The sequence below is a fragment of the Aotus nancymaae genome, unplaced genomic scaffold (assembly GCF_030222135.1).
Source record: "Aotus nancymaae isolate 86718 unplaced genomic scaffold, 86718_ANA_hifiasm-v0.15.2.pri h1tg000040l, whole genome shotgun sequence".
NCBI classification, from domain to species: domain Eukaryota; kingdom Metazoa; phylum Chordata; class Mammalia; order Primates; family Aotidae; genus Aotus; species Aotus nancymaae.
The window spans coordinates 13,386,175-13,412,576 of record NW_026988454.1 but is presented as its reverse complement, the minus strand read 5'-3'; positions in this window follow the sequence as shown (position 1 = coordinate 13,412,576).

Below are 26,402 nucleotides of genomic sequence, written 5' to 3'. Positions count from 1 at the left end.
ATCTGTTGTATGAATAGTGGGGACATTTTACATGGCCTTTTGGCAGAAAGAGGTACTTATTATAAATCTTAACTGAAGATAGAGATTCCCTTATTATAAAATATAGTAATTATCTTGGCAAAACATCAAGTATCTCCCCCTTTCCCTGATGATGAAAGTTGTAATGAAGACATAACTTATTTATTGCTTTTCCAAGAGCATGTAGGCCTCAGAATTACCACATGGTTATGCATACAACAGATAAAATATGTTAAGTGTGAAAGGTACTAATTATGTAGGTAGTGGTTTTCAGTAAGGGTCAAGGATCCCATATCACGGTCTTACCCAAGGGGTTATGGTTCCACATCCTATATAACTTTTCTATAAGGAAAAACCTGTTCTCCTATTATCTGAGCCCAGAACCTAATTCCATTTTACATGTGAACACAAAGCATTTTTGCTTCATGTTAATACACATGGGATTTCCAGGAATGCAAATATCATGTAAATTGAGGAAAGATTGAGACTTGTTTTGTTTGGAAATTTACCAACAGTTACTGACTATTGAAGAAAATCACCATCAACAAATGTTTATAGTATTAGAGGCACCAATAAAAGAGCAGCTATCTTAGTTTTTATAACTATTGCATTTATGATGATAACATATTAACTTTCAAATGTACTTATTTAGACTTTCACTTCCATTCATGAAGAATTAATGGCTACAGGAATTATCTCTCTTCCATGCACAAATTGAAAATTAGATAAAATACATGAAACAACAGTTTTCAGACATCAAACAACGGGTAATGCTGGACTGTGAATCCTGAAAGAAGAGAATCAATAGAGTTGAATGCTGTGATTGCCCTGGCTTCACTGGAGGCAGTTTTCAAGCCACAGCATGTAGCCAGCAGTCTTACTGAGTTAAGAAAATAAATCAAAGTTGAGGACGGCAAGGTGGCTAGATTTGTGGGGCAAAGTCCTGGAAAGGAGAAAGCTGCCCAGAGAGAAAGAGAGAGAGAGAGAGCACACGCTCAAGATCTGCAAAGGGTTCTCTCAAATCTTTTACTAAATACTAATAATAAATATGACATCTCATAGGGAAGAAAAAACACTAGATAGGATTGATAGCAATTTAAACACTGTAGAAGAGGGGATCAGTATTCTTGATTACACGGCAAAAATATCTCAACAAGATAAAACGCCAAGAGAAAAGACTACAAGATATTAACAGAGCATCAGTGATGGAATATCAGATGGAATAAGGAGGAATATCAGGAGATAAGTGGTCTAAACCATGTATACCTGAAGTAGCAAATAGACTGGGTGAGAAGGACAGAAAAAAAATGGCTTAAATTGTCAAAGTTTGATGAATGCTCTAAACTCTCAGATTCAGGAGGCTCAAGGAGCTTCAAGAAAGATAAAGATAAAGAAATTCAAACTAAGAAAGATTATAAAATCAGTCATAAAAAAAATCTTAAAAGTTCCAGGAGAGGGATTACGGGACATGTTATATAGAGAGGAATAAAGATAAAAATGACAGCAGACTTCTCATCAGAAATTTTGCAAGCCAGAAGGCAATGGAGCAACATCTTTAAACTACAAAAAAAAAATTAAAAAAAAAACTTTGATCTAGAATTCTATAACCAGATAAAATAGCTTATTTAGATTACAAAAGCTGAAAGAATTCATCACCAGAAAAATGTACTACAAGCTACATGAAAAGTCTTTCAGACAGAAGGAAAATAATACTAAACGGAAATTTGCATCTACACGAGGGAGTGAAGAGTATGGAAATGGTGAAAGTGTAGGAACATATAAAATACTTTTTCCCCCAATTTTTAATCTCTTTAAAAGATACAGATTATTTAAAGCAACAACAATAGCATGTATTGTAGAGGCATGTATGACAAAACAGCATGATGTATGACAATAACATGTAAGAAACAATAGCACAAGGACAGAAGGAAGAAAATGAAGACATACTGTTGTAAGGTGCTTATATTATATGTATATAATTTGAAGGCAAACTATGAATTAGATGTGTATTATAAACCTTAGAGCAACAACTGAAAAATAAAACAAAGACACTCCAATTAAAGGACAGAGATTGTCAGATAAAAAAGCAAAACCTAACTACAGTGCTGTCTGTGAGAAAAACATTTTAAATATAAAGAGACAGAACGATTGGCCAGCGCAGTGGCTCACGCCTGTAATCCCAGCACTTTGGGAGGCCGAGGCGGGTGGATCACGAGGTCAAGAGATCGAGACCATCCTGGTCAACATGGTGAAACCCCGTCTCTACTAAAAATACAAAAAAATTAGCTGGGCACGGTGGCGCATGCCTATAATCCCAGCTACTCAGGAGGCAGAGGCAGGAGAATTGCCTGAACCCAGGAGGCGGAGGTTGCAGTGAGCCGAGATCGCGCCATTGCACTCCAGCCTGGGTAACAAGAGCGAAACTCCATCTCAAAAAAAAAAAAAAAAGAAACAGATTAAAAGTGAAGTGATGGAAAAAGATATACAATGAATACACAAAACAAAAGAAAGTTGAAGGAGCTATATTAATATCATATAAAGTAAATTTCAGAACAAGAAATATTCCTAGAAGTAAAAATCAGGCATTTCTTAATGATAAAGATGTCAATTCACCAAGAAGACATAACAATCTTAGATGTTTACGCACCTACTAAAAGACATAATTATCTTAAATATTTATGTACCTAGTACATGAAAACTTGATAGAACTAAAAGGAGAAGTAAAGTATTTTGCAATTTCAACACTCCTGTATCAGTAATTGATGCAAGTAGAAAGTCAGTAAGAAAATAGATTTGAACAATATTATTAGCAAAGTTGACCACCATTTATAGAACACTCCACCCAACTATAGAACATTCATGAAGATAAATTATATTCTGGGCCATAAGGCAAATATACTTATTTGGCCCTTATTTTTAAAGGTCAAATATAAGGACAAAGTGAGGAAACTAGTAGAATACTTTTCTTACTAATTGTAAATCTGAAATTATTCATTGTAACAAGGAGCAAGCATCTAACTATTAATACTTAATAACATTTTCTTATGTAGCAACTGAGAATTTCTACACTGAAATGCCTTTTATTTTTCTTTATTATATATGACATCATATTTAATTGTATAACATTTTGTGTTGAAGTTATCAATAAATATTTTTCATGACAGCAAAAAGATTACTACAATCTAGTCATAAAAAGGGGTTTTGGATCTCATGGAGTAAGAAATCACTTGTCTGGAACACAAAAGAATGTTTTGTTCCTGCTATCTTTGCCAATACTCTGATGGAAAACCTAGGAGTGAAGTAGGATTTTTCACATATCTACCTACTACAAATTCTTCCACTTGTCAAAATGATATACTAAGGTAGGCCTCTATAAATTTGAATTTTCTATGCAGAGATCTCACAGTTACAAAGGAATTATTAGTATTACAAATAAAATTGAGAACAGTAGTTTCATGACCATCCTAGATATAGAAACTATGTTCTTATTAATATAGCCGACAGTTGTAGTTAATTTTTCTAGAAGCCTCATCATATGGTTCAGATCACATTTATGGTTCATATGTTTTCTATATGTAAAACAAGTGAAAAGACAAGATTCTTTTAATCCAAATGAAAATTCTGCATTTATCTATTCCTGTTAGATTTTATCATGATTTGTGAATTGTAGTTCTTCCACTGAGATAATTTTGAATATCAATTCTGATGAACTTTATATAGTTGTCTCCTATCCTCTGGTTTTGGATCAGGGATAAATTTGATTTCCATGCCTTTGGCAGGATGTGAAATGTCTTTGATATTTAAAAAAAAAGTCTGATATATTTATGCCTTTTAGTCAATCATTATTGTTTTGTGAAAAAAAAAAAAAAAACTCTAATATATTTAGCATGATAAATTCCAAAACTGGAGTTTTCAGGAGGAGCACACTAAAAATCCCTTAGTGACCTTTGTCTCTCAGCTTCACACCCACCCCTCTGTACCACTAAAACTGGAATTCTGCAAACTGCATTCTCCAAATCCTCTTGTCATTGTGGTCGGTGAAAATATTTTATATAACTGTCTTCTTAAATCTACGGACACTTAATTTGTGACCTAACATATGGTCTATCCTGGAAAATGTCCTATGTGCACTTGAGAAGAATGTGTATACTATTGTTGGGTACAATGTTCTGTATGTCTGTTAGATCTAGTTGGTTTATTGTGTTAAGTCCTTGGTTTTCATATTTATCTTCTGTCTTGTTGGTCTGTCCATTTTTGAGAGTGGGGTACTAAACTCTCCAACTAGTATCATGGAACTATTTCTCTCTTTATTTCTGTGAAGTTTTGCTTCATATACGATGGTCGGTCATTAGGTGTGTAAATATTAATATTTATAATTATAATGTCTTCTTGCTGAAGTGAACCTTTTAGTAATGTATAATATCCTTGTTTCTTGAAAACATTTTTTATTTAAAGTTTATTTTGTCTGATATTAGTACAGCTACTCCTGCTCCTTTTTGGACACTATTTGCATGGAATATCTTTTTCATCCTTTCACTTCCAATCTCTTTGTGTCTTCAGATGTAAAGTAAGTCTCTTATAGACAGCACACAGTTGGATTGTTTTAATACATTCTGCTGATCTCTGATTTTTGATTGGAGAATTTAACTCATTTACATTTAAAGTAATGACTGATAAGGAGACTTACTTCTGTCATTTTGCTATTTGTTTTCCATATGTCTTATACCTTTTTGTGGTCCTTCACTTCCTGCATTGCTGTCTTCTGTGTTTAATTGATTTTTTATAGTGAATTATTTAAATTCCCTTCTCATTTCCTCTTAGATGTATTCCATAGCTACTTTCTTTGTGGTTAAAATAGGGATTATATTTAACATTCTAAAGTTGTAATACTCTAACTTGGATTCATGCCAGCTTAAGCTTAATAACATACAAAAACTTTTCTCCTTTAACAGCTCCATTCCCACCTCTTTTGGTTGTTGGTGCTACAAAATTACATCTTTATATATTGTGTGTTCAAAACATAAACTAATAATTCTTCAGAATGCATTAACCTCTTAAATTATATGAAAAACAAAATGTGAATTTATAAACCAATGTTACAATAATAATAACTTTTAGACTAGTAATTGTTTCTTTTAATGTTTTCATCTCTTAAATCATGTAGAAAACAAAAAGTGCAGTTACAAATAATTATTATGATAATGCTAGCTTTTATAATTGCCAACATATTTACCTGTATTTATATCTTTATTTCTTCATGCAGCTTCAGGTTATTATCTGGTGGCTTTCCATTTCAACCTCCAGGACTCCCTTTAGCATTTCTTGTAGGGCAAGTCTAGTGATAACAAACTTTATCTAGGAATGTGTTAATTTATTCCTTACTTTTGAAAGACAGATTTTCCAGGTATAAGATTCTTGATTGACAATGTGTTTGGGTTTTTTTCTAGCACTTTGAATATATTGGCCTACTGCCATCTGCCTCTAAAGTTCCTGATGATTATCTGTGGATAATCTTATCATGGATCCCTTGTATATGATGAGTTGCTTCTCTCTTACTGCTTTCTCTCTTTGCGTTTGGCTTTTGAATGATTATCTGTGAATAATCTTATGGATCCTTTGTATATGATGGGTTGCTTCTCTCTTACTGCTTTCTCTCTTTGTGTTTGACTTCTGAAAGTTTGATTATAATGTCTCTCACTGTGAGTATCTGATTTTAGAGTTCTTTGAGCTTCTTGAAAGTTTACTTCTATGTCTTTCATCAAATTTGGGATGTTTTTAGCCATTATTTCTACAGATATTCTCTCTGCCCCTTTCCGTCTCTCTTCTCTTCTGAGACTTCCACAATGTGTATATTGGTCCATTTGATGATATCCCACAGATCCTTTAAGCTCTGTCCAATATTCTTCACTCTTTTTTTTTCTGTTCCTTAGACTTGATTTCTATTATCCTATTTTCAAGTATGCTGGTTCTTTCTTCTGCCTGCTCAAATCTACATTTGAATTTCTTTTTGGTTTCTTTTTATGTTTTCTATTTGTTGGTATTGCCATTTTGTTTATACATCTTATTTTTGACATTCTCCACATCTTTTAGTTCATTGAACATTTTTAAGATGGTTATTTTAAAGTCTTTGTCAAGTACTATGCCATCAGGTCTTTTACAGAGACAGTTTCTGTTTATTCCTTTTTCCTTTGAATAAGCCATGTTTTCCTGTTTCTTTGTATGCTTTGCAATTTTTATGGAAGACCAGGCATTTGAATCTAATAATGTGGTAACTCTGGAGCTCAGGTTCTCCCTCTTTCTCAGAATTTTCTGGTTTTTGTGTTTGTTTTATTGTTTGTGTTTCTGATGTTGTAGTCTGTCTTTGTGCCAAAGATTAGTGTCAGTTGTAAACTTTGGGTCTTTGCAGGTCTTTTCTGAACTTGAGTCTTTTCCTGGGCATGTGCAGTCACTTTCTAATGCTCCCCATATATGCAATTGTTTTCAAATGTTACAGTCTTTAATGTCTGGCTTCCAAAAGGGGGGGAAGAAAAATGAGGGGGACAGAAAAGGGCACCAGCCTTTTAAATCTTCCAGAAATCACTTCTGCTAGAGGGGAAGGGCTTGCAAAATGGGGGGAGGTGCAAAAACAATGGCCTCTTTGTCTGTATCTCTGTGATCAGAGGTAACCAGTGATCCAAGCACAGATCCCTGATGTTTGGAGGATGGAATCCTTTTTTCTCACTGCAGCTCCTAGAAGCTGCCTACAAGTCACTGCAGGAACTCATGCACAGGTGCCTGTCATGTAGCTGGGGTGGAGGATGAGTACTGCTGCTACCTGCTAAGAGCTGAAATTGACCAACACTAACTGCAATTTACTGCCTAAGCCTTCCCCTGGAATTTGTAACCGTCTATAGATTCCTGAGTTCCAAAATAGTTATATCAGACAGATTCTACCAATACAATTCTTGTCTAGACGGAGAGACAAATTCCTGGTGCTTTCTACTCTGCCATCTTCTTAGAATCCCTAAATATTCTCTTTTGCTACTTACAAAATTAAAATATTAAGAAACAAAAATATAATGGCAATAAATAAAAGAAGTAGTATTTTAACTATAGTATCTTCTAAGATGAGGAAGGTTTTCCATTTGACTATAAATCTCTTAAGGGCAGAAACTCCAATCATCCAATAGGTATTTGCTGAGCATTATTTCACTCCAGACTCATTCAAGTGTTTTATATTACTTCAACTCAAAGTTGAATAATTCTAGGACAAAGTGGGAGTCTTAACTTTTATCTAGACTAGATGTTTATAAACCTTCTATTGGCCTTTTAGCTCTTTCATCAAATGAAAGTTCATATAGAAGTCCAATAAATTTGATAGGCATGAGTAAAGCGACTCCATTTGAGCAGGTACCTCAGAGAGTTCACAGCCCAAGCAGTTAGTGCCCACTGCCCCCACCCCACCCAGTGGTCTTCAGGGAGTATTCACAGACATGCCTTATGGAGCATTATTTGAAAACATCTGACCTACTTAACCCATCATTTTCTATCATAGATAAGAAACTGAGAACTAGATACAGAGAGCTGCCCAAGGTCACACAGCTGATGAGTAGTGAGTCCACTTATAACAGAGACTGTGATGACTGAGGTTCATGGGGTCACAGATTTTTGCAGGTCCCAAGTCTGAAGGGATTCAAATTCAAACCTGGCCAGAGGGATCCCAAGTTATATAAAAGGGGATGTAAATTTTTTTAATTGAAAATACAAAATAATGAGGTTATATGTCATGTCTGGATACTTGTATTCATGTGTATATTTTGTCATATACCTAAAAAGGAGAAGAGATAATAATTTTTTGTGCAAAGATGTTTTTAGGAACTAAGTCAGTAAAACCAATATAGTTTTCATCTTGATGCATGACTTATGTATGATTAAATATACCATTTCTGGTTGGTTTTAGGACAAACTTAACCAGATTTGTAGATTATAAAATTGGTTGAACATGTTTACTGTTTGGAAGTGGATGGAGTGATATCAAAATGCAAGAGCATTTAAACAATTTTTATTATAAAATATTATTAGAGATTTACTTTAAAATTATTTCCATGTGCTGAAACTTGTTCCATTACAGTAAAGCTTTAGTAAAATTACATAAGCACATGAACTAGAAATGCAATTATGTGTAATTAACATTACCAATGTAATTGAAGCACAAGGCCTCACTATATAATTTATAAATATGTACACAATTAATTTTGTGTGATCTTTTTGATTTCTTTTTACAATGCGCTACTTCTCTAAGTTCTGTGAAATCTTAATAGGCTCTTAGTAAAAGCCTATTTCTAAGAGCATTTTTAGATTACAGCACATTTCTGACACCCTTAGTAAAATATCCATCCCCTTGTCATTCTGGCTCTTGATTCGACAGATTAGGCAATAGCTTTAGTTGAGAGAGCCAAATTGGTTCTCTACTTAAAAGACAGAAATTATGCTCTTCTTCATAATTATCTACACTCTCGTTGTAATCCTCATCTACCACCACTGTTACCATGCAAAGCATTGATTAAATATTCCTTTGTACATTTCACAATGAAAGACTTTACAAGTGCGTATTTACTGCCTTCCAGAAAATAATAATTTAAATGGAATATATGTTAATTAACTGTTTGAAACTATCGATACTAGCTAAATCTTTTCGTGCCTCTAATTTATACCCAGGTACTTGAAATTTTAAATAGCAGTTTCAAAAAATCAAAAGCTTTTTGACGAAATGTGTTATCATGGGGAAAGAAATTCCTACAGAAACAAATAATTGCTAGAACTTTTATTTCATTATCTTAGGAACCTCCTCTTCCATGATTGTTGATCTTAATATGGTTATTTCCTCATGAGGCCTTCACGAATTGGCTGGGGAGAGTCTCTGGCATTTGTTTGGTGCTTTAAAGGAGTTAGCTCTTCCAGCTCGTCTCTTTTCTCCATTTATCCTTCTATTCAGAGCTTCTAGTTAGCAACTGCTCTCTCTTCAGTGGCTGTAGGGTTCTATGCAGCTGTCCTTTATCCCTTGAGTACAGTTATTAGACCCTTAATTACCAACAGCAGAGATTTGCTCAGGACACATTAATAAAAATGGGGATATGTTATAAATATAAGTGAGTGCCAGAGCTTAAAAGCTATGAGACTATTAAGCAGTTCTTGAGACCACTCTCCTCTCTACCTCTCTTATACCCCATGTGATCTCTTTCAAAGTGCCATTGCTTTGCTCTCTATGCCTGCCCCATCTTTCTGTGAATCTACTCTGTATTCCCCAGGAATTTAGGGACTTGCACCCTAAGAAACAGTTTTGAAGGAAGTTAATCGGGTTGGCTTAGCTCATTACTAACCTCCCATAGGGCAAAACCTTCACATCTGGCCTTGGGTTTGACGCTCAATGTGGCCCCATCAGAAGTCATGCCTGCACAGCTACAGTAAGATACTGCCTCACTAAGCAGGGGGCTATGGCCAGTGTGTTTTCTACTGTTTAAAAAAAAAATGACAGGAAGCACTGTCATTAACATGTCCAGTACATGTATAATCAGAAGTCACACGTGCCTCAGGCTTGGATAGCTAAGAAAGGATTTTTACCCAATGATGCCTCCTTATTGTACATTGAATTAATAATTCCTAAGTTTTGGGCTTCCACAGAAAAAAGCTTTGACAAAATTCAACCCTATTGTAGTTTGAATGATTTATTCCCAACCATATTCCTTTGTTTGGTTATTCATTTGTGTTATGAATAATTGAGCAGGAATTCTAGCCTGAATATTCTAGCCATCTCAAATTCCATTGGTTTATCTGTACAGCTAAAAATAATTACACTCATGTGCCCTTAATGAATAGATCAGACTGCTTCACATTCTTGCCTGCATTCAGAAATTCAGAAGGTAATTTACCCTACTTTTTGCTAAATTTCTAGTGACACTAATTTGGGGAACAGATTCTGTAAACTTTAAGTCCTAATGCCCAGCTTTTGGAATTATGATTTTTAAGCTTACTATTTGAACATATAATAATCATCAATATTTCCAAAGATTGAAAAATAAAATCGATTTGAACTTTGCTAACCACTTTCTCCCTCAGTATTTACAGACCTTCACTAATTGAGATGACGTACTTCTTCAAAAATAAAGATGCTGTTCAAATACTTTCGATGTTTGCTTAATTTAAAAGGACATTGGAAAAAATGACTTTGTATGCCCACTAATAGCAGTTTGGAAGTGACACTTCCTATTCATTATATTATCACCATTTTCCTTTAAAATAATCATTCAAATACATGGATTTCTCAGTTCGAAGAAAACTAAAGCTGACACGTAATAAACTGAGAGTTAAGTACAGATCCATTATTGTGAGGCCAACAAAGCCTGTGTTAGTCAGATCTGATCATAACACAGTTGCACACAGACTCCATGCATCTGCTTATATCGAATATGTGCACATATTTACTCTGAGGAAATGGGAAAGCAAAGCTGGGCTCAAGAGTAGTAATGTAAACAGTATCGCACCTACGCTCAGTAGGGATCGTTTGCACACCTGTCTTTCTTGGAAATGTGTCAACCAGTTGTTTTCTCAGGTTCATGTACAATTTCATCGGGCCCTGGAAACACCTACTCCATGTTCACTGTGCCAACCATTAGAGTCCAGTTCACTTTTGAGTGAAGAGGTGGGAAAGGTCTGGTGTGGAAACCAAGTCTGTGACTGTTTCAAATGCACCAGTGGTGTCCCAAAGGTTGATTTTTACCGGCTTTGAGATAGTACTCTTTGAAAGCCCCTCCCTCATCCTTAGAGATTGAAATCTTGATTTAAAAAAAAAAAAAAATGAAGAGGAAGTAAAAAGACATAGAGAAATGGGACCACATATAGAAAAACTGGGAGAGCCGGGCGCAGTGGCTCACACCTGTAATCCTAGCACTTTGGGAGGCCGAGTCAAGCGGATTACAAGACCGGGAGTTCGAGACCAGCCTGGGCAACATGGCGAAACCCCATCTCTACTAAAAAATACAAAAATTATCTGGGCGTGGTGGCGGGCGCCTGTAATTCCAGCTACTCAGGAGGCTGAGGTTGGAGAATCACTTGAACCCGGGAGGCAGAGGTTGCAGTGAGCCAAGATTGCGTCACTGCACTCCAGTCTGGGCGACAAAGCTAGACTCTGTCGCAAGAAGGAAAAACTGGGACAAAGCTTCATTTATTCAGCACCCACTGTATGTCAGGCCTGTGTTAGTCTTTAGAGATACAGCAGTAAACAACTTTCTACTTTGCCTTCTAAGCAATCAATTGGCTCTAACTTACTGCAGACTTAGAGCAAAGCCTCCAGAGTATGGTCAGTAATAAAACGGAGAATTTGGAACATTACAGAAGGAATGCTTTTTTAGTAGGTGACACTTTCTTCAAATAGCATTATTTTCTAAATTTTTAAATGTCACACAGGTATTATTTTTGTAATTTAAAGTAAAAATGAAGTTTAGGCTGGGGACGGTGGCTCACACCTGTAATCCCAGCACTTTGGGAGGTCGAGCGAGAAGATCACTTGAGCTCAGGAGTTCAAGACCAGCCTCACCAACATGGTAAAACCCCATCTCTACAAAAAGTACAAAAATTAACCAGGAATGGCAGCACACGAGTCCCAACTACTTGAAAGGCTGAGGTGGGAGGATCGCCTGAGCCAGAGACACAGAGGTTGCAGTGAGCCATGATAGGGATAATTTTTTTTTTGATTTTTTAAAAAGTAAACATAAAGTTGGATGAAATTCATACATTAAGAAATTTAATTTGCTAGGCCAGGCACTGTGGCTCACGCCTGTAATCCCAGCACTTTGGGCGGTTGATGCAGGGAGATTGCTTGAGCTACCAGTTGGAGATCAGCCTGGGCAACACGGCAAAACCCCATCTCTACTAAAAACACAAAATACTAACCAGGCGTGGTAGCACATACCTGTAGTCCCAGCTACTCGGGAGACTGAGGTGGGAGAATGGCTTGAGACTGGGAGGTGGAGCTTGCAGTGAGCCAAGATCACACCACTGCACTCACTCCAGCCTGGGTGATACAGCCAGACCCTTTCTCAAAAAAAAATAATAATTTGCTTTTAGTCCAGTGGTGACAAACATTGATACATCCACTCATGAACGTATATGTAATTATAAAATAATACAGCATAAAGTTCTAGCTACATAGATATTAAGGGGGCAGAGAGAAGGAATCCTAACCCCGCCTGGGGAGGAGTAAGAGAGGGAGTTTGGGAGGGCTGTCTGGAAGCAGTGACCACTGAGAGTTAAAACCAGAGTAGGAGTGAGGTCAAAGGAAGAACATTCTCTACAGAGAACATAGCAATAAAAAGGAACTGGAGATCTAAAATAACTCTTCTTAATGTCTTTACTGTCTTCTATGTGGGGCGTTGGGGGAAGAGTACTAGAAGAGCCTGGATATATCTAGAACATATGCTATGACTCAGGCGAGGGTTGAGAGACAGCGCTAGAGAGATAAGCAGGAATAAAGTCAAAGAGAGCCTTGAGCACCACCGCGTTGGGAAAAGGTTGCCGTATTGGGAAAGGCTGTTCAATATGATGTCATAAAACCTCATTATTGTAGATTCATGAGAGCTTATCCAAGAAAGGTCCTGTCACTTTCGTACCCAGGCAGGATATTAAAGATATTTTCATATTGAAAAGCTTGCCCTAATTCTCCTGTCTGTGACACTGTCATCTACTCTTTCATTTCATCTACTCTCAGCTCTTAGGCCTGGTGGCAATTCTGTAAGACTGTCAAAAAGGAAGTACAAGCTATAAAAAATAATTATACCATTTTTAAACAAAACAAGTCACCAAAAAAAGTCTGCTTAAATTTTGCTTTCTGGGCTGCAAAGATCATGACTGTTAGGAAGCCGAATTGAAGAAAAGTCCTACTTTGTCTTGGCCAATGTTCTCCTCAGGTAGAAGAGTCTGAATGTGTTGCTGTGTCCAGAGATTTGCTGGTATGTGGTTTAGATGCTTCTCTGGTAGAAGCTTTGTGTGAAATTAAAAAAGGTGTAGGGTTCACCAAAGCCCCATAGGGAGCTATCTATCTGTGTCATGGGGCAGACTCTGAATCCTTGTGAGTAATCCCTGTCTGCCTTCCCTCCCCCAGCTCTCTCCCCAGCACCATGTAAGGTAAGTTCAGCCAGCAAACTCAGATCTGGCTCTCTTTACCCTTGAGAACGTTGCTTATGCCTCTAACACACGCGCAGATGGTGAACTGGGCACATTGCTTTCTACTTTTATGAAGGTCACAGACTCTTATTGCTAGGGTGACCAGATCTCTTGCCTCACCAGGCACAGTCCCAGGCAGTGTCATTGCTGTCAATATAAATCCCAATTTCTAAGCACCTTCAGCAGGAATTCTACCTCCACTTGCAAGCCTCTCTCCCATTTATTCCACAGAGCAGTCTATATGATGGAACTTCGGTGAATTCCAGTAAAACATAAGAATTCGAGCAACACCCTAGAGATTATGGTTGAGAGTTTGACCTACAATTTATATGTTCCAGGAACCTTCAGATAAATTACAGAATTATATTTAATAAATCCCTGTTGCACTCCCCTGAAAAATAAATAGGTAATTTTTTAAAGCATAAGGAAAGCCCATCTCCCACCTCGAACTCAGAAAACCTAGGGCGAAGAGTTGAGTCAAAGTAGAGCTTAGAAGAAGCCATGTGAAGTGCCATTCATGAGAAAACAGCTTTGGGGTCTTGCATGGTGGCTCATGCCTGTAATCCCAGCACTTTGGGAGACCAGGGCAGGTGGATCACTTGAGGTCAGGAGTTCAAGACCAGCCTCTTTAACATGGTGAAACCCCGTCTCAACTGAAAATACAAAAAAGAGCTAGGTGTGGTGGTGCACATCTGTAGTCCCAGCTACTTGGGAGGTTGAGGCAGGAGAATCACTTGAACCCGGGATACAGAGGTTGCAGTGAGCCAAGATCACGTCACTGCACTCCAGCCTGGGCAAGAGCGAGACTCCATCTCAAAAGAAAAATGGTGTTTGCCATGGTATATTGGTCATCCTATCTGGCTCCTTCCTATAAGCTGAGTGGACAGTATGTTACTAACAATGGTTTTCGCATCCTCCCTGGCTATTTTGAAAAGCATGTTCAGCAATTTCTGGTCCTTTGACCCTCTCTCCTTTCCTTAGTCTTTTACAGAAGACTCTGAACTGATGTTTCACTGGTTTTACTTTTGATGTATATATGTATGTACTGGAGATGGGGGTCTCACTGCATCACCTAGGCTGGAATGCAGTGGCATGATCATACCTCATTGTAGCCTTCAACTCCTGGGCTCAAGCGATCCTCCTCAGCCCCTGGAGTAACTGGGACTGCAGGCATGCACCACCATACCTGGATAATGCTTTTTTGTTTGAGAGCTGGCATCTCGCTATGTTGCCCAGACTGGTCTCCAACACCTGGCCTCAAGCAATCCTCCCACCTTGGCCTCCCAAAGTGCTAGGATTACAGGCATGACCCACTGCACACAGCCCGGTTTTATTTTTTAAGAAGTCTTATTGAGGTATATAATGGATTTAGAACAAACTGTACATATTTTAAAAATTACAGTTTACTTGCTTTTGAGGCATATTTATTTCTATGAAATATCACCACACAATCAAGATAATGGTCATATCCATCACCGCTAAATCTTGTCCTACTCCCCGGTAATTCTTCCCTTTCCCCACTCAGGCTCCCCAGCTCCCATCCCCAGCCATCTTTCTTTTGGCTTGAAACAAAACAAAACAAACAAGAAACTTTTTTAAAAGCTCTTCTTTTCAAATTCTTTTTTAATTGCCTAATTGAAACCTTCTGAAGCTCTAAGGTTTCTTGCTAATTCCTATGAAACATACCCAACAATCTGCTTAGTTGTCTGGCACACTTTTCGCATTTAAAAAAATGAATAAATAAAATACAAGAAAATTCCAAGAGAGGAAAGAGTGTATTTGGCTTATTTAACAAGCATAAAGAAAAGAAGTATTTTCTTTAGCTTGAAGCCATTGAGAGCATTCTTTCCTATGGAAAAGGGAATGCCAAGCACAGCTAGACATTGAAATGGTCCAAGTTTTATTAAAAAGTGAGAGATGGCATTGCTAAAGGAAATGCCCTCTCAGATAATAGAAACAAATCCTCTTTCACCTGAGTGGAATGCCTTCTGTTTCCACAAAGCAATCAATTATAGAGCAGCTTCTCCAGCGGTACTTTAACTAACTGGAAACTTCAGCTTTGAAAACAATGCCCAGAGTTTATTCCTGGTTTGGATTGCCTCTGCTCTGGGGCGGGAGGTGGGGAGGGAATCCACTTTAGTAAATGATGGGAAACTTTTGGAAAAGCACGATTGAATGTCCAGAGATTCTTCCATGAACTAACTGTGTGGGCCCACATACAAGTCATTTCATTTCAGCTTCTTATTGGTATAATGAGAAGATTGAACTAGAAGAATCCTCACAGTCCTTCAAGCTCTACGTTTTATAGTGTGGGACCTTGTCAGGGATATCTTTGTCCAAAAAAAGGGGTTCAGCTGGTTAAGATTTACCCAAAAGTGGAAAGAAGAGGAGCATTCACCCCAAGAACAGCTTCCCCTCCTATAGCCTTTCTCTGCTGAAAGCTATGTATTACAATAGCTATTGTTGTATAGCTATTATACAATTCCAGATGATGTAAACAGAAAACTAATTGATTTAAATTTTAAAATATTGCCAGAAAGTGGCCGGGTGTGGTGGCTCACGCCTGTAATCCCAGCACTTTGGGAGGCCAAGGCAGGCAGATCACGAGGTCAGGAGTTTGAGATCTGCCTGGCCAATATGGTGAAACCCCGTCTCTACTAAAAATACAAAAATTAGTCGGGCATGGTGGCACACACCTATGGTCCCAGCTACTCAGGAGGCTGAGGTAGAAGAATCACTTGAACCCTGGAGGTGGAGGTTGCAGTGAGCTGAGATCACGCCACTGCACTCCAGCCTGGTGACAAAGTGAGACTCTGCCTCAAAAAAGAAAAAAAATATTGCCAGAAAGCTTGGCGAACCATGCCACAGAACGGCTCTTGTGAGAAAATACAGCTGGTCCTAGATACCACAATTTAGCCTGGAGTAGCTTGCAACACATCGTTTGCAGCAACTACCAGGAAGCCCGAGAGAGAATCTTCCCAGCTCTCTATTTTTATGTGTCAACAGCTCTGAATTCAGCATCCTTATCCAACATTTCCCAGCTTTTCTTATGCCATAGCGCTATAGAGAATTATATTTTGACATGTCCAGGAGCTCTGGCTACCCCAAACCCTAACCAGGCCTCTCCAGAGGCTGCAGTGGCTCATGCCTATAATCCCAGCACTTTGGGAGACCGAGGTGGGTGGATCACCGAGGTCAGGAGTTTGAGACCAGCCTGACTAACATGCTGAAACCCCATCTCTACTAAAGATACAAAACTTAGTCACGTCTGGTGTCTCAATAATCCGTTAGCCCATTCATGACCACAGCACACTGGTTAAGAAGCTCTGCCCTGGGCAGTTTCGTTACTTGGTGCCCTGTTTGCAATGGGAGCAGGGAAAACACATACCAATTTTTACTTTTTTTTTTTTTTGAGATGGAGTCTGGCTCTGTCGCCCAGGCTGGAGTGCAGTGGCATGATTTTGGCTTACTGCAACCTCTGCCTTCCAGGTTCAAGCAATTCTCCTGCCTCAGCCTCCCAAGTAGCTGGGATTTCAGGCACGCACCACCAGACCTGGCTAGTTTTTGTATCTTTAGTAGAGACGAGGTTTCACCATGTTAGTCAGGCTGGTCTCAAACTCCTGACCTCAGCGATCCATTCACCTCAGTCTCCCAAAGTGCTGGGATTACAGGCATGAGCCACCATGACCGGCCTACTTTCTACTTCTGTAATTTGCGGGGGCAGATTTCCATAAATTGGGGAATTCCCCAAACAGATGCAGGGCCATAGTGGTGGGGAGGGAAAGTCTCTAAGAGCTCATTCCTGTATGCAGAGCTGTTACTGTGGACCTTGCCAAAACCACTTCTGCCATGTGTCAGCAGGAACTCTATTCGGGATAACACATGATTTCAAGAGGTCCTGATACCTCATGAATATGAGGTCTGCCTACTTCCCTACAGCCACTCAAAGTAGCAATGCTAGATTCAGTGAACCCTTTCTTTCAAGGTGAGTAATTTCACGTATTTCCACAGAAGCAGGCTCTGTGGCCCCTGCTTTAGAGGGTCCTATTCGGGCCTGCTACAGTTTCCGGGTTGGTGAAATCTGACCTCCAGTGTTGGAGATGGTGCCTCATGGGAGGTGTTTGGGTCATGGAAGCAAAGCCCTCATGAAAGCCTTGGTGCCAGCCTTGTGGTAATGAGGGAGCTCTGGCTCAGTTAGTTCCCATGAGAGCTGGTTGTTAGCAAGAGCCTGGCCCCCCCCAACCCCCACTGTGTGATCTCGGCATGCACCGGTTCCCCTTCACCTTCCATGAAGCCCCTGAGGCTTTCATTAGACGCCCAATCTTCCAGGCAGCAGAATCAAGAGTCAAATCAACCTTTTTCCTTTATACATTACCCAGTCTCAGGTACTTCTGTATAGCAACACAAATGGACTAAAACAGGGTCCTTCTCTGACCACCCCCATCCTCACCAGGTGAGGACACCAGGGGACAACAGAGATAGCCCCACTCTGAGCCCATACCATACATTCTTTCTAACCTCTGCATGGGGCATCCAGGACTGAGGATTGCCTGCCCAAATGATCCAGAGCCAACTTCTAGGGTCAATACAGGCCTTTTCCTAAGGGAGCAAAAATGGCATTATTAGGGGCACACTCTGAAAACTGAGCAGTGGTCAGTGGGTGACTGTTTGTCAGGGAGGGCAAGTGGCTAGAGCTTCTACACCCCTGTGTGAAGGACAGAGCCGGGGAGATAAGGGAGGGGTTGCAATGGAGAAGCTCTACCAGTGTTCTTGGCCCTGACCTTATGTCTACAGCATCCACTCAAAAGGCTGGACTTCCAGGCTATTATCTGCTCTCAAAGTCAGATTATCTATGTCATGTGGCCTTCCAGAGTTCCTTCGATACAAAACTGGAAATCATTGGCTACAAAATTGTGGAGAATCAAAACCTTCTGAGTCATAGCTGTACAGAACACATTTCACACCAAACTTAGAAATCCCATCAGACACATAGTTTACAAAATTCATCTTTTAAATATAAGCTGTCACAATGGAGTTCACAGAAGCAACATGCCATGGAAAATGTCATTGTCTTCAGTGTAAGGTCTTCATCTGACTAGGCGGTGAGTGAAATTATTCACAAAGTAATTCTCCAGAGAAGGCCTCTAGCAACCCAAGAGATTTTTTTTTTCCTGGTAGAGAAGCTAAACATAAAAAACCCAATCCCTCACGATGGCCATACCACTCCTTCACAGTGAAAAAGTGATTAAAGCTTTGTGTAGTTAAACAAACTACCTCCCGGCGCCATTAGATTTATTTCTGCTTTTCAATGTAGGTCTTCAGAAAGTGCCAGTCGTTCTTATCTGGGAACTCAAATTTTACTGTAACACAATGACCACCTGAAAGCAATACAGGCTCTTGCCAGATCAATAAAACTGAAGCTTTTTGATGTTTCCAGCCACAGATACCTCCTGACCCCTCCGTCTTTGTTCATACCATCAAGCCTGCCCAGTGGCTTCACTCCTCCTCTCTTCCTATTGAAATCCCAACTCTTCTTCGAGGCCCAGCTCAAATTCCAGCCATCTGGCGGGAATCTTTCTCACAGCTCTGAATTCTGAGCATGCTTGCTGTTCTGTCATTCATTTGGTATCTCTCATGCATTGTTTTCGGTTGCTGATTTTCTTGTGAAATCAACTTTCTCACTCTCTTTAACCTGCTTGGAACGTGGATGTCATTTACAGCCACCCCCTTAGTTCATTGACAGTGGCATTTAATAAATTCATTTTGATTCATTAGAGTATTAATAAATATTTTGATGAGTATAGGCTGCTTTCTAAATACAATAAACATTTTGTATGGATTTACTGTAACACATAAGAACAAGTGTTTAAACTGATGAAGCCCAAAGATAATATGAGAGCCTTAATTATTAAAGATTCAATTCAATATATTGTATATCCATATTTTTAAGTCTAAAATGGAAACATGTTTTGGAGAGATTTTGAGAAACAAAAATTTGAAATCAATTGAGTTTGTTCAAATTCTCCTCATGGATTTGGGGTGCCCTTAGAAAATGGCTGTGGGCTGGACCGTCCTCGATCCCGGGCCTGGCTGAACTGCTGCAAGAGTTAGACCAAAGCAGTCTAAGTGCAGATGGAAGGAAGACACTGACTGTGGTCCAGAGGAACCCAGGATCTGAACATTAAGTTTAAGATTTAAAGCTAATCTAGAAACTGAAAAACCAAAAAGGGGAAAGAATCCAATGTGTAAAACAAGTCAAGGCAAGTGTTTCAAAATTAAAGTTGTGAACAGTTGGAAAATCCAGCAGAAACTTTTATGTGATGCCTGGGGACCTAGGGGCAAAAGCAGAGGCTTAACGTAACCACACAAGACTAGACAGTGATTGTTAAGCATTAGCACTCAAGATACCAGAACACAGATACCCACGTTCCCTCCACCTGTCCATATGTTCCACCTTCACTTATTCCCTGCACATGTCTTTAATCATTGCATTAACTATTTTAAAAATAACTTTCTTGGGTGCGGTGGCTCACACCTGTAATCCCAGTACTTCAAGAGGCTGAGGCAGGCAGATCACCTGAGGTCAGGAGTTTGAGACCAGCCTGGCCAACATGGTGAAACCCAGTCTCTACTAAAAATACAAAAGTAGCCGGGCATAGTGACGCATGCCTGTAATTCCAGCTATTTGGGAGGCTGAGGCAGAAGAATCGCTTGAACCCGGGAGGTGGAGGTTGCAGTGAGCCACGATTGCACCATTGCACTGCAACCTGGGTAACAAGAGCAAAACTCTGTGTCAAAAAAATAAAATAAAATAATTTCTTTTCTTTTTTTCCTTTTTTTTTTTTTTTTTTTTTGAGACAGAGTCTCGCTCTGTCACCCAGGCTGGAGTGCAATGGTGCCATCTCGGCCCAGCTAATTTTTGTATTTTTAGAAGAAACAGGGCTTCACCATGTTGGCCAGGCTGGTCTCGAACTCCTGACCTCAAGTGATCTGCCTGCCTTGGCCTCCTCCCAAAGTGCTGAAATTTCAGGCTTGAGCCACTGTACCCGGCCTTAAAAATAATTTTCTATTCCTATTTTTGTCTTCTCTCACTAGACTGTAAACTTCTGGAGAACAGGAACTCTCTCTCTCTATCTCTATCTCTCTGTTTTGGTATATCTGCAGAGTGCAGTATTCTGCCTGGAACCTAGTAGGTGCTCAGCAATAATATATTTAACTCTAACCTCTAAACTTAGCTGCCTGGTTCACAGGTGTATGCTCAGCACCCAAAACAGTGGCTAACACAATGAACAGGAATGAATACATGAATGCCCGTGCAAGGTCCATGTGCCAAACCCACCCTCAGTATTGGGGAACATGAGCTTTCCCTCTAGTAGGTTAAAGGGATTAAATTATTGTTGTATATTTTATTCATTGTCAGGCTCCACAGGCAGTGAGTGTGGAAGGGATAAGCATGGAGCCATGTGAGACCAAATGCCCCCAGATGATCCAGATCTAGTGCTATAAACCATTAAATAAAAGATTATACAGTCAACAACCCATGGCAGGCATTAGCAGTCTAAGGCATTCGTACTTAGTACATAGAACATTCAAATTTAAGTCATAGCCTCGGTTTATTGTCACAGCTCAACTGTCATTGTCATTGTCACTCCTAACACGTCTGTTAGTAGCAAACAGATACCATAAAAATCTTATCATCACAACCCCAGATGTCCCCTGCCCAACCATAAAATCATGTACACCTTTCTTTACATCTGTTTCAAAAGTAAAAGTTAATTCTCCATTCCAGTTTATACCTTGACATAGACAAGCATTTGACAGCACACACAGATGTGTATGTCCATTCATGCACACATATACCTACATGTGTTCACATGCATGCACAAGCATGCACACACATACACACACCAATGTGGCTCCCTAAAGACAATAGTTCAACAAACAATCCCTTGAAAAACCAACCACACCTTAAAGACTACTGAACTAGGCTGGGCGCGGTGGCTTATGCTTGTAACCCCAACACTTTGGGGGGCCAAGGTGGGGAGATCATTTGAGATCAGGAGTTCAAGACCAGCCTGACCAACATGGTGAAACCCTGTCTGTACTAAAAATACAAAAATTAGCCAGGTGTGATAGCACACGCCTGTAGTCCCAGATACTTAGGAGGCTGAGGCACGAGAATCACTTGAACCCATGAGGCAGAGGTTGCAGTGCCCAAGATTGCACCACTGCACTCCAACCTGGGGGACAGAGTGAGACTCCATCTTAAAATAATAATAATAATTACTGTGGAGTGAATCCACATAAAATAGAGATAGTGAGAAAGTTCTGAACACCCTGAGGAAAGGAACTCGCTTTTATCCGATGTCTGCTTTGTGCAGGATGCTTTTTAGTGGGTATCTCATTCATTCTTATAACAGTCCTGGGAACTAGGTATTACTACAGCCATTTTCTAGATTTCAAAAAGGAAACCTGATGAGTTTAAGTTTTGTTCCAAGTCACACAGCTAGCAAGGAGCAGAATAGGGATTCGAATCTAGTTGTCTTTGGCTGGCAAGTCCACTAGCTGGCGTATTAGGGCGTGGCTTCAGTAAGGAGATGAACATGTAATTATTGAAATATTAAAAGTCCTTTAACAAAAAGAATGAGTGTTTTGGGGAGAGGATCATCTGGACAATCGGACCAGCGTATCTGGTGACTCCATAGAGGTGGTGCAGTTAAGAAACGGCAATTAGGCCTGTGTAGCTGAACAAAGGAAAATGGTAAGGGAAAAGAACGCGGGTCACCAGGACAATTTCCCGAGGTTTCCTGACTTCTTTCAGAAGTTATTATTCTGGACCAAATCTGCCATCTTCCCCTCCATGACCAATGTGAGTTTGCAAATGTGTCTGTGGCCAGCCAGGGAGATTGTGTCACCCTCTCTTTACTGTCAGCTCAGATAAGTTTATTTGTCATCACTGCCTCTCACTCATTAACCCCACTGCGAAGAACTCGCACCCATCAAAGCAGCATTACCAACATTTGCGTCAGTTTTCAACATTGATTTATCGGTATGGAGGAGCGGCAATGCTGTTGTGGAATGTTTTTACTTTAGCAGCCAAGGAATTTCTATAATTGCTTATTTTGCCTGTGGTTGAAGATACCTCCCTATTTTTCCAGTCAAACAGTAAACACTTCCTTTGACTCCTTGGACTTCCTGAATAGGAAGATAAATGAGAATGTCTCTTACAAATTTCATTTTAAGGAACTGTGTTTTTCAGTTCATTGTAAGCACTGTGTAATACATCCCAAGTGGAACAAGATGAGATTAGGAGAATGATCATCTGCCTGACTTACTTCGATTCCAACCCCATCCCCATCCCAGAGGTTGGACTGACTCGGGCTACTTTCCAGGGGTACAGACTGGGTGGGGGTGAGGCCTGCAGCAGCCTGACTCATCTCTGCATCTTTTCTTGGCTCTCTCTCCTCATGGACTCTGAGCTCCTTGTAGCCTTAGCGTCTACCACAGTGCCCAGTACATAGTAAGACCGTGGTTTGTTTTCTAAGTTAATGATTCAATAAATGGTCCCCAAATGAGGATATCATCTACTGTGTTCGTCAATGAAAGAACCTAATAAGACAGTTAATTTAGGGCAGCCTGTTATAGGAATAAGGTAAATTTTGATAAAGGGAAGATGAAAGAGAATTGAGTTTAGACAAAGGACTACCCCTGATTCTCATCCTCATCTTCAGTGTTGCAATTCTATCCCCATATATCAATGTCTTTGTGCAGCTCAAAGTAGGACCAGCAGTTACACCCCCTCCAAAGAGCCTGACCTTCCTGACTTAGCTTCTTCTCTTTATTTTCCCATCGATAATCTGCATCCACACACTGCCCTAATCTCAGCTGATGGCAATGAGAATGAGATGCCGACAGAGTCATGACTTGCTAGAAGAGGACAAGGCCCCCACAAGCTGGATTCGGGGATGTGAGAGGACTCCATGGGGCTGGTAGTGTGATGCTTCCATCCAAGCAGTAGGCAGCTGAGGGAGTAGGAGTCTATCATGATCCATCATGTAACTGAAGATGGGGTGAGAAATGGGATTGAAACAATCCACCCACGTGACCCCATGGGTGCTCGCTCACTTTCTTCCAGGCAGATAGAGAAAGAGATGGTATCCGGACAATGAGCTAGCAAGCCCCACGGCCCCATGAAAGGCAGTGTGGCTGGGACAGCTGCATCAAGGAGTCCTCAATGAGAAAAAAAAAAGTAGTGTTAGCCTTGAGGACTTTGCCACTCATTATAGAGCTCTGGGTAAATAAAAAAAAAAAAATAGTCAAAGTTTGTTTTCTGGACCACAGGCAAGCAACTGATCAAGAAGAAAATTGGCGCCTGGCGTGGTGGCTCAGGCCTATAATCCCGGCACTTTGGGAGGCTGAGGCAGGAGGATTGCAAGGTCAGGAGATCAAGACCAGCCTGGCCAACATGATGAAACACCATCTTTACTAGCTGGGTGTGGTGATGTGCGCCTATAGTCCCAGCTACTCAGGAGGCTGAGGCAGGAGAATCACTTGAAGTTGGAAGGGGGAGGTTGCAGTGAGCCAAAGTCGTGCCACTGCACTCCACCCGGCGCCACAGAGCAAGATTCCATCTCAAAAAAAAAAAAAAAAGGAAAAGTGGATGCATGGCCTTACCAAATAAAGCAAAGCTAGCCATGCTCATGGGCCTGGTCCCTGCCACAACCCAACTTGGTGAGGGACAGGGATGGGGTACGGGGTACAGTGGAGATCAAAGGTACTAAGGACTGTGGCAACTTGCAGTGACCCAGAAAAACTGTGACCTGTGACCCCAAGCAGCCATCAAATGCCAAGAGGCACCTGGGGGAGGAAGCGGAGCCAGTCCTTAGGCACTAACCTTGGAGCAAAGAGTCATGGGAGAAAAAGCCACCCCATTAGAGAGGCCACCCCAGCCTCCCCTCCACCCTGCACTCCTGATACTCCCAGATGGGATAGCGCTGATCTCCCAGCAACTGTGGCTGTAGCCCCTAACTCACATACTCCTTTGTCCATTCTCCTGCAGGGGAAAACAGTGCCCAGTTTCAACTCACAGAGTTTGGACAGGGCTTGCAGTGGGGAAATGAAATTAAAGTGACTGTGTGTGAGGTCCTTGGTTTGATTCAATGCATTGCTGTGGCTTCCACATCTGAATGTATAGTGAATGGATGTGTTACCTGCTTGCAGTTCTCCATCCCACAAAAGTGTCAGAGGGGTTCTTCCCTTTCAGAGTCGGCAGCATATAGAAAGGTGCCAATGGGACTGGGCGCGGTGGCTCACGCCTGTAATCCCAGCACTTTGGGAGGCTGAGGTGGGCTGATCACCTGAGGTCAGGAGTTCGAGACCAGCCTCACCAATATGATGAAACCCCGTCTCTACTAAAAATACAAAAATTAGCCAGGCGTGGTGGCACATGCCTGTAATCCCAGCTACTCTGGAGGCTGAGGCAGGAGAATCACTTGAACCCAGGAGGCAGAGGTTGCAGTGAGCTGAGATCACACCACTGCACTCTAGCCTGGGTGACAGAGCAAGACTCTGTCTTAAAAAAAAAAAAATAGAAAGAAACAAAGAAAAAGAAAGGTGTCAATGGGACATCACTGCCACCACCAGGACACCTGCCTCCCTGTCCCCTCCCAGATGGTCAGTAGAAGGGAAAAGGGAAGTCACTAAGAACGTGGCTTTTTAAAAACAAAAAAGTAGCTAATAGCTTCCTACTGAACACTTGTTGAAACTGGAGTTCTTGTGATATTCCCATTTGGCACTGGGTCAACTCAGACTCAGTAACTAACAGGATGGAAAGGGCCCAACAAGCCTCAAGGATCTATCTAGTCAAGAACACAGAAAGGTCCTAAATTTTCTTTACCCAGATCCTTTCTTTCTTTCTTTTTTTTTTTTTTTTCCGAGACAGAGTCTTGCTTGCTCTGTCGCCCAAGGCTGCAGTGTAGTGACGCGATCTCAGCTCACTGCAACCTCCGCCTTCTGGGTTCAAGTGATTCTCCTGCCTCAGCCTCCTAAGTAGCTGGAATTACAGGCATGGGCTATCACGCCCAGCTAATTTCTGTATTTTTAGTAGAAACGGTGTTTCACCTTGTTGGCCAGGCTGGTCTCGAACTCCTGACCTCAGGCAATCTGCCTACCTCAGCCTCCCAAAGTGCTGGGGTTACAGGCATGAGCCACCAGGCCCAGCCTACCCAGATCCTTTCTGAGGGGTGTATTTCAGTGAACAACTTTGAAGAGTGAAGAACCTAAGTAGACAGTTTAGGGCAGCCTCTTATAGAAATAAGGTGAATTTTAATCAAGGGAAGATGAAAGAGAATTGCGTCTCAATCTAAGTGAAGGTGTTTTTCTCACTTACTGCTTGCTACAAAGTGATGGGGTCCTCACGCTCACTATTGCTCAGTTGAACACAAATTCAATATCTGTGTAGCATCTATCTAGACCCTGCAGATTATCCTCTGGGACTTGGGGACAAGGGAACTAACACAAGTATAATGATGCTTACACTATTTACTGTGCGATGAGTAATACGGTCTTTTGTCTCTCACCCTGAAGTTTCATGTCTTCTGCCATTAGCCACACAACTATAACAGTCTAACTCATTAACTTGTAGGAAAGGCAAAACCTCAGAACAATCACAGTTCTTGATACTGGTTCCAGGAAGGGGTGGGAGGAAACAGCTGGCATTCACCAAAGTGAGTGATCGAATTGACGCGTCATTCCCTTAGGATCATTACTTTTTCTTTCTTTCTTTCTTTCTTTTTTTTGAAGTTGTATAACTTATTTGACGATCAGCACTTAGTTCTTATTCAAAGTGACTGTAGATTTCTGAAAGTGGCAATAGGGGCATAGTTAACCAATGCACAGAGCTTGTGTGGCTCATTTCTCAACAACCACACGTGGTGTGGGACATTCCTCATTCCCTTGGCCCAGAAAGCTTTGCTGAGCTTAGTATGAATGTGCATAATGGGAGTTCCCCTCTCCTTCAGGACAAATGTCTGGCCCTCTTTGAGTGTCCCAGGGGGCCTGCTTCTTGAAGACCACTCTTCAGTGAGCTTATGATTGTTGATGGTTTAGTCTCTGGTCACCACCTCACTAATGGCAGGTGGCCCGTCTTGCCAGTCTACTATTCAGAAACCATTTTGCCAGGTGCAGAC